General features: G+C 29.6%; 1 long non-coding RNA gene across 4 annotated transcripts in view; it reads right to left on the reverse strand.

The window, feature by feature from the left end:
• The window catches only part of LOC117102837, a 9,680-nt gene extending 1,153 nt beyond the window's left edge, over positions 1–8,527 (reverse strand). Inside the window, exons 1-9 of one of the 4 annotated variants that reach the window (XR_004444481.1) lie at positions 7,555–8,527; positions 6,114–6,164; positions 5,384–5,437; positions 2,767–2,819; positions 1,850–1,909; positions 1,430–1,480; positions 1,004–1,069; positions 562–626; positions 322–387 (exon numbers count right to left, since the gene is read on the reverse strand). This is a non-coding gene — a long non-coding RNA (uncharacterized LOC117102837). Of the gene's footprint in view, positions 1–321; positions 388–561; positions 627–1,003; positions 1,070–1,429; positions 1,481–1,849; positions 1,910–2,766; positions 2,820–3,411; positions 3,482–4,139; positions 4,479–4,576; positions 4,905–5,383; positions 5,438–6,113; positions 6,165–7,554 lie in introns of those variants that run through there. The other 3 variants (XR_004444479.1, XR_004444478.1, XR_004444483.1) reach the window with 3 other exon arrangements.
• Positions 8,528–9,608: the final 1,081 nt, after the last annotated feature.

Consider the following 9,608-nt stretch of genomic DNA (forward strand, 5'->3'; position numbering starts at 1 on the left):
CATCGATCTTCGCATCGCGATGTAAAACAAAATGTCGGAAAACTTTTCTTTGACGCATGCGCATTTGCATAAATGTCTACACACACACACACTACACACAATAAAAAACATAGGAAATAGCAAAAAGTGATTACAATAGTTCCTATTGCATTACATGCATAGGAACTAAAAAGGAAATAAATTGTGATTTTACAAATAAAATTTAAAAATGACAGCAAAAAAACTATATATAAATATAAAAAAGATAAATATCTTGCATAAAAAACACTTAAAATCGGTAAAGAAAAGCCAAGAATGTATTTGACAGGATACAAAGCCTACCTGGTGGTGATATAACAAAGCTTTCAGTGTCGGAAACAACAGATTCTTGATCAATCTTCTTACTATCTGTAAAATTAATTTAGGATTGAGACTAGGACAGAGTAGTGATTTCATTGAAATAGCTCTAAAAAGTAAAATACAATGATTACAGTTTGTCCTTTCAGGAACAAGAATACCTGTCAATTGATAACATGTATTTAAAAAACAATAACTGTGTAATTGAGAAAATAAATACCTCACCTGGTGGTGATCTAGCAAAGGTATCAATGTCTGAAACAACTGATTCTTGGCAATCTTCTCACCATCTGTCAAAAGAATTTAGGGATAACAAGGGCAGCGTAGCAATTTCATTGAAATAAAGTTTTTAATTTATACTCTGTAACCTTTAGGTAATGTAATATTTGATGACAAAGAAAATAATTTAAAAAAACTGTCTTTAATCAAAATACCTAATAATATTTAATACTTTATTGTCAGCCAGCTAAAATTACTGTACATCATTTAAAACTAAAAATACACTTAAAAAGGAAAAGAGATTTTTGAGATTTTACAATTAAATATAAAAATTACGGCAAAAAACTACAGTATATGTAAATGTAAAATGTAAATAACTTGCACAAAAAACACTTACAATCGGTAAAGAAAAACCATAAAATGTATTTTAGAGGATACAAAAGCCTACCTGGTGGTGATATAACAAAGCTTTCAGTGTCGGAAACAACAGATTCTAGATCAATTTTCTTACTATCTGTAAAATGAATTTAAGATTGAAACTACGACAGAGTAGTGATTTCATTGAAATAGCTTTAAAAAGTAAAATACAATGATACAGTTTGTCCTTTCAGTTATGAACAAGAATACCTAGCAAAATTTTACATCACAAAACGTTACATTGCATAGGGCCTAAGACCCAAAAACGAAAAGTCCTGTTGCTTTTCTCTTTTATTCACTTTGTTTTTGTTTTAAAGGCACCTTTATTGCATATATTTAAAAAACACATGTAGCTCAGACTAACAAAAAATGGTTTTGAAACCACACATAAAACCACACATTTTTTTTCTATTGTAAATGTTTTAAAAAGTGCACTTGACATTTCCAAAAGCCTAACCTGGTGGTTGTATAGAATCATTGACTAGTGCTTGGTCAACATTTTCACTATCTGTAAAATCAATTTATGGATAAAATTAACACAGGTAGTGACAAATAATGAAACAAAGTTTAATTCTTTAAATTATTCTATGCAACATTTAGGTTACATAATAGATGAAGAATAAAGAATGCACAAAAAACCAAATATAAAACAAACTACTAACATTTATAACATGAGTTTATAAAGTAATAAAGTGTATAATTAATAATGAAATTTGAACAGTGTGGAGATTTCATCAAAATGTGGTAATTTATTCGTTTAAAATTTAGATGAGTTGTGCTAAATAAAAAAAATAAAAAAAAGAAGACAAATAAATAATATTTATAATATGTATTTATTAAAACAATAAATGTGTAATTGAGAAGATAACCGCCTCACCTGGGGGTGATCTAGCAAAGGTATCAATGTCTACATATTCTTCATCAATCTTCTCGCCATCTGTTGACAAATGAATTTACGGATAAAATTTGGAGAGTGTAGCAATTTCATTGAAAAAAATTTTGTAATATATTCTGTGAAATCTTTATGTAATGTGATATATGAAGACCAAAAAACCAATTTAAAAAACTCTTAAATCTCAGTAACAAACAAAATACATTAATTATAGAATCACTATAATATTTAAATAAACCTAAAGAAATAAAACAATGATTTAAACAAATGTTATTATATACTGCCTAAACTTAATATTCAATGGAAAGTGGAATTTCCTTTCTCAGGTCAAACAAGTTTAATCTAGTACAGTATATCATTCTAACAGGAATCTGGAAATAAGACTTTCCAATTAATTTAAAAACAGCTACAGAAATGTAGCTATAAAATATTTCAATGTGAATGCTGTAACATATTAGTTATTTAATTAAAATGAGAAACACTAATTAGAAAAAAACAAAATAAGGTTTTTTCCATGGCGTGCCACCAAATTCGCCAACTGAAGGCTTCAGAAATTTAATCTGTTAATATTTAGGCTGAATGAAAACAAAATAATACAAAAAAACTACTGGTACTTTAAAATGTCAGTATATTGTACATCAGTAAAGTATATAAGTTGTACATACCATCTAATTTTGGCTTGAAGAAATAAAAAAAAAATACAACAAAATTCATGATTTTGCACTCTGCAAAAAATCATTATTTTTTGTCTCAAACATTTATGAGGTAAAAAAAAAATATTTTTTTTGTTAGTGTTTTTTATTCAGCATTAAAATGAAACTACATATATATCTGATCAATTACTTTGCTTGCAACACTGTACTTTTCAAGAAGTCTGTATCCAAAAGCAGTTCTTTACTCACCGGGTTGTTCTTTCCTGTAATTTTTTTTTTCATTTTTTCTTTTTTGTGAAGTGCTGTGGAGAAAAATTAATTAAATATGCTACTTTATATAAATCTAGGATTCTCAATAAGTATGACAATTAATGGTTAGCAAAACAAATTGTGAATGGTTGTAGGACAGGCTATCTAACCTTAAAATTGTAAAAATTATTTAACCGCCGATTTGCTTGTGACGAAATCCAGATGCCAAAAAATTGAGTTGTTATGCTGTCTTTTGCAATGAGTTCATAAGAAATAGCGGCAGCATAGTGATTTAATAATTTATATCGTTTATTTACTCTATCCTGTGACTATAAACCAAGATAATACCACAAACTATAAAAATAAACAATATATATATATATATATTTATATTTATTTATTTATAATATAACAATATTATTTATTTATTATAATATAACATTGAAACCAAAGCCTAATTAGTTGCATAGATAGTATTAGTTGTCTGGTTGTTGGATAGGTGATAGAGTAAGATGCTTATAGCATGTGATGTTGGCAAATTTATCACCATTTAACTTTTATTTACTCACACAGTAGGATAATTGAAACTACTCCTTAACCAACTATAAATACACATGTGCAGTACTTGGAAATACAAAGACTAACCTGGTATTTTAGCAGAGAGATCACTGTCAACAGAATCTGGTACAATTTCATCATCTTTAAAATAAATTTACTATAAGCAGTTTACAACACAGTGAAACAAGTCAAGCAAAACAACACATAATTAGAATTTGAAACTGTTCAAAAACAACAGAAGTGTACGTAAGTCTAGCCTGGTATTTAATTGGAATAAGTACTATTTCCCTGAAAAATCAAGAAGATTGAACCTATGGTTCAAGGTATACAAATATAGGAAGGAAACTTATATTGAGTAAGAAATAGACTGGTTTTGCAATAGTAGTTAAAAGTTTCAATAAGTCTAACAAAACTATTGTTATACTACTGATCATTTTATCACAAAGTTATTCCAAAATGTAAAGATACTTTTGTCTATTTTATCTGTGATGGGCACGTCTCAAAGTTGGCAAGATAGTGGCCAGTCAAAGTGGTTGAGTACCAGTAAAAATGTACTGGTCTGTTAAAAAAAAAAAAAAAAAAAAAAAAAAAACACCTATAGGAAACCTGGATATGTAATGCTATAACAACATCAGTGAAGCAAATTTATTGACACCATTCTTACCATGGTAATATATTCCTTAAATATGTAAAATCTAGGTTAATGTAGGCCATATATGGTCAAAGGGTAATGAAAAAAGGAAATATTAATTAATAGTTATAAAATTTGTTTTAAAAGCAATAAAGTATACAAGTTTAAGGAAAAAAAGGCTAACCTGTTTGCATAGGAGAGACATGACTTTTCTTCACTTGTTTATATCTAAAGTCTAAATAAAGATTAAATAAAATGAAGATCATAAAAAGTTATAACTAATTATATACTGCATTCTAGGCATCTGTTTGGTTAAGAAGCAGGCAATAATTTCAACTATCACTCCTATGAACAAAAGCTAAATAATAAAGAGGTTTTCTAGGTTTAGAAAATTTTGCTTTTTACACCAAAAATAGGCTGTTATGAACATACTGTATATTTATTTTTTTTAATTGAGATACCAAGTGAGTCCTATACTACATAATTCAATCACTTTCACAAGGTTTGGATGGAGTTTGCAGTGTTTTTGGAGGTTTACGGTGTATTTTTCACAAAAAAAAAATTTTTTATGAACATGAACTTATGAGTCCTATAACACATGATACAATCACAATCACGTACTGTAGTTTGGATGAGTTCTACAATGTGATTTTGGAGGTTTGTGGGGTATGCAGGATTTGCGGGATTTAGCAATACCCGCTACGTCTCGCATCACCTCAGGGCGATAGATTTCACCATTTTCTTGATAAGCAGTCAATATTTGCATAATGTAAAATATCAGTTTAATAATTTAAATTTAATATTTGGTAAAGCAGCTTCTTCATAAAAGGCCTTAAAAACAAAATGTTATGTTGGCGTAACCCGAACTACCCTAAAAAAAATAGGCCAACCCTATACATTTTTATTTAAATTTTACAATACAGGTTTACGTGAACAAAGTAGGCGTGGTTAGGTGTCATTCAAAATGTTTTAAAAGTGTTTAATGTCGCGAAAACGGCCGAAATTATCAATTCGCGAAAGTTTCTGGTTTACAGTATCTATTTAGGCTAGGCCTATGTATGAAGATACAGTATATGTAAAAATATCAACTTTTTTTACAGCTCATATCGAATGGGCTTAAAAAACTCTAATACCCTGGAGCGCAATGGCGCTTCGCCCCCTTGACACCCGACCAGGGCTTTGCCCCTGGACCCCGATGGGGGCCTAGGCGCCCCCCCCCCTATACCCCGGCCTATTTCAATTTACTCTCCTGTTACTTTAAAATTTCTCCTGCTACTCAAATTCATAAATAAACCCCTGTTATAGCATGTGATGTTGGGAAATTTATCACCATTTAACTTTTATTTACTCACACAGTAGGATAATTGAAACTACTCCTTAACCAACTATAAATACACATGTGCAGTACTTGGAAATACAAAGACTAACCTGGTATTTTAGCAGAGAGATCACTGTCAACAGAATCTGGTACAATTTCATCATCTTTAAAAATAAATTTACAATTAGCAGTTTACAACACAGTGAAACAAGTCAAGCAAAACAACACATACTTAGAATTTGAAACTGTTCAAAAACAACAAAGTGTACGTAAGTCTAGCCTGGTATTTAATTGGAATAAGTACTATTTCCCCTGAAAAATCAAGAAGATTGAACCTATGGTTCAAGGTATACAAATATAGGAAGGAAACTTATATTGAGTAAGAAATAGACTAGTTTTGCAATAGTAGTTAAAAGTTTCAATACGTCTAACAAAACTATTGTTATACTATTACTACTGATCATTTTATCACAAAGTTATTCCAAAATATAAAGATACTTTTGTCTATTTTATCTGTGATGGGCACGTCTCAAAGTTGGCAAGATAGTGGCCAGTCAAAGTGGTTGAGTACCAGTAAAAATGTACTGGTCTGATAACAAAAAAAAAAAAAAAAAAACCTATAGGAAAACCCTGGATATGTAATGCTATAACAACATCAGTGAAGCAAATTTATTGACACCATTTTCACCATGGTAATATATTCCTTAAATATGTAAAATTTAGGTTAATGTAGGCCATATATGGTCAAAGGGTAATGAAAAAAGGAAATAATAATTAATAGTTATAAAATTTGTTTTAAAAGCAATAAAGTATACAAGTTTAAGAAAAAAAAAAGGCTACCTGTTTGCATAGGAGAGACATGACTTTTCTTCACTTGTTTATATCTAAAGTCTAAATAAAGATTATAAATTAAATGAAGATCATAAAAAGTTATAACTAATTATATACTGCATTCTAGGCATCTGTTTGGTTAAGAAGCGGGCAATAACTTCAACTATCACTCCTATGAACAAAAGCTAAATAATAAAGAGGTTTTCTAGGTTTAGGAAATTTTGCTTTTTACCCCAAAAATAGGCTGTTATGAACATACTGTATATTTAATTTTTATTTATTGAGATACCAAGTGAGTCCTATACTACATAATTCAATCACTTTCACAAGGTTTAGATGGAGTTTGCAGTGTTTTTGGAGGTTTACGGTGTATTTTTCACACAAAAAAATGTTTTTATGAACATGAACTTATGAGTCCTATAGCACATGATACATCACAATCATGCACTGTAGTTTGGATGAGCTCTACAATGTGTTTTTGGAGGTTTGCGGGGTATGCAGGATTTAGCAATACCCGCTACGTCTCACATCACCTCAGGGCGATAGATTTCACCATTTTCTTGATAAGCAGTCAATATTTGCATAATGTAAAATACCTGTATCAGTTTAATAATTTAAATTTTATATTTGGTAAAGCAGCTTCTTCATAAGGCCTAAAAAAATGTTATGTTGGCGTAATCCGAACTACCCTAAAAAATAGGCCAACCCTATACATTTATATTTAAATTTTACAATACAGGTTTACGTGAACAAAGTAGGCGTGGTTAGGTATCACTCAAAATGTTTTAAAAGTGGCCCAAGGGCGAAAAATATGACAATTATAGGCTTTAAAGGCTTATTTAATTGATTTTATAGATTTCAAGGTCCTTGCTGAATATTGTAGATGCAAAAAAAAAAAAAAAAAATCCCTACCTACTGTACCTACCCTATTTTTTGGGGCCTGTTATGCCAACATAACATTTTTTTTAGGCCTAAGAATGAAGTCAACTTCAGATTACAAATACATTTGTGCATTTTTTTTTCCAATGTGTGTTGTTTTCTGGAAAGTTGTAAAATTTGAAAAGCTTGACTCGCTCTTACCATTTTTCTGAAAAAGAAAAAAAAAATTGCTGAATACTGGTAAATGAAAATATGTCCCAGGACATTTTTCTATAAAAAAACTACCTTAAATAAAAACTGTATGTACTAGATTTCTAATAATATTTTTCATAGAAAATTCATCATCCTTTATAATTATAAATCATTTACTAAATTATACAAAATGTAACATAATAATCGAAGCAGTAGCAACAAACCGATTCAGCGATGTTTGTTTACACAACCAGTCACGTGACATAACTTGGGTATACCATCAACATAACATTTTTTTTTTAGGCCTAAGAATGAAGTCAACTTCAGATTACAATATACATTTGTGCATTTTTTTTCCCAATGTGTGTTGTTTGCTTACTTTTTCTGGAAAGTTGTAAAATTTGAAAAGCTCGACTCGCTCTTTCCATTTTTAGTTTTCTGAAAAGAAAAAAAAAATTGCTGAATACTGGTAAATGAAAATATGTCCTAGGACATTTTTCTATAAAAACACCACCTTGAATAAAAACTGTATGTACTAGATTTCTAATAATATTTTTCATAGAAAACTCATCATCCTTTATAATTATAAATCATTTACTAAATTATACAAAATGTAACATAATAATCGAAGCAGTAGCAACAAACCGATTCAGCGATGTTTGTTTACACAACCAGTCACGTGACATAACATGGGTATACCATGGTAAACATCAGGCCAAATAAGAAAAATATTTTGTTGGCCATGCCCGACCGACCGACCCAAAAAGTAAAAAATTGAGTTCGGCATTATGGTTTTTTTTTTCTTTTGTTTTTTTTTTAATGCGCTAAAAAAGCTGAAATAGTCTACCTTGTTGGACGACAGACGATGCAACAGTTTAGCTCTTAAATATACTGTAGATATTAAAAATGGTCCATTTTGTATTTTTGTGTAATTTGTATTTTTAGGCATGATTGGATACAAAAAAAAAGAAAACGTTTTCCTACCGACCCACCCATTTCTTGGATTTCCCAACACAAGAATTTTTTTTTGCCTTAGTGTGCAATTTTCTTCGTAAACTGGGAGACCATGTGAAAAAACGTGAGAAAAAAAATTGACCAGGCATCAGTTTACCAAAACAGGAATTTCCTGGCCAAAACGGGAGTGTTGGCATGTATTGTTTACTACAGTATATCCAACACCCAAAGATAGGTACGTGACGGTCTATTGGCGGGAGTAGTTATATAGGCAAGTCAAGATGGTTAGCAGGACACAAAGCCTTGTTTTACATAATAACGTTAAAGAGAAACATGTTTCAAAAATCGACTTTGTAACATCTATTTCTTTCCAATACTTGAAAGCTAAAAACAACAAACACAATGATTTGGCATTTATTAGGGAATAGGGGCCTAGTAGCCTAGCCTAGTTGGAAGCAAACAGCAGTGCTAACTAACAGCGCTCAATACATTTTGGCACTTGATCAGTGGTTTTAATTAAGGCGGTTTTTTTTACATAGCTGCTTAAAACAACCACTCTTAGGATCACTTTAGTGTTATCTCCGTACATTCTAAGAATAAAAAATGCTTAATAGACCAGCTCAAGTATTGCAAGGTAATATATATATATAATATGGCGACAGTTATTTGTCGCCTTTTTATTTTTGTCACCCTAATATAATGTTTTTATGCATAAAATGTCGCCCACGTATAGCATTAATACAACAAATAATAATAATAATAATAATAATAATAATAATAATAATAAATAATTAATAATTAATAAATAATAAATAATAAATAATAAATAATAAATAAATAAATAAATAAATAAATAATAAATAATAAATATAATAATAATAATAATAATAATAATAAAAATAATAATAAAATATTAATAAAAATAATAATAAAAATAATAATAAAAATAATAATCATTCACCACTTACCACATTTCCTAAAAGTACACACATCATTTACACCGAAAGACAAAAAATAGAAACATCGATCAAATATCAATATGGAAAAACATATTTTCATATTAACAGGAAAAACAAAAGGCTATTATTAGTCAAAATTAAAAAAAATCATACTGGTAGTATACACCATTTTCGCCAAATTTGAAATTAAAATTTCCGATAACCTGGCAACCACCACTGGGGGGGGGGGCTTACAGAGGTCGTCTATAGTTTAAGCCTCCATTGGTAGTGATAGTTGTGATTTTGAATTAGAACCTATCTAATTCAATACATCATGGTTTTCCATTTCCCCCCGTAAATAATGATCTTGTATTTTTTATTTTACAATTATTTTATCAAGGTTTAGAAAAAAAATCTTGAATGTATAATGTTCTAAAAAACTACCAACATTAACATTTAATACAAGTCTGTGTGCAAATGGATCTTTCCAAAGTGTCAATCAAACTTGACAAATTGACCAATCAGAAAAAGGCAAGGAACG

This window comes from Anneissia japonica, unplaced genomic scaffold, assembly GCF_011630105.1.
Source record: "Anneissia japonica isolate Jap-2015-1 unplaced genomic scaffold, ASM1163010v1 scaffold288258_len262004_cov172, whole genome shotgun sequence".
In the NCBI taxonomy this organism is placed as follows: Eukaryota; Metazoa; Echinodermata; class Crinoidea; order Comatulida; family Comatulidae; genus Anneissia; species Anneissia japonica.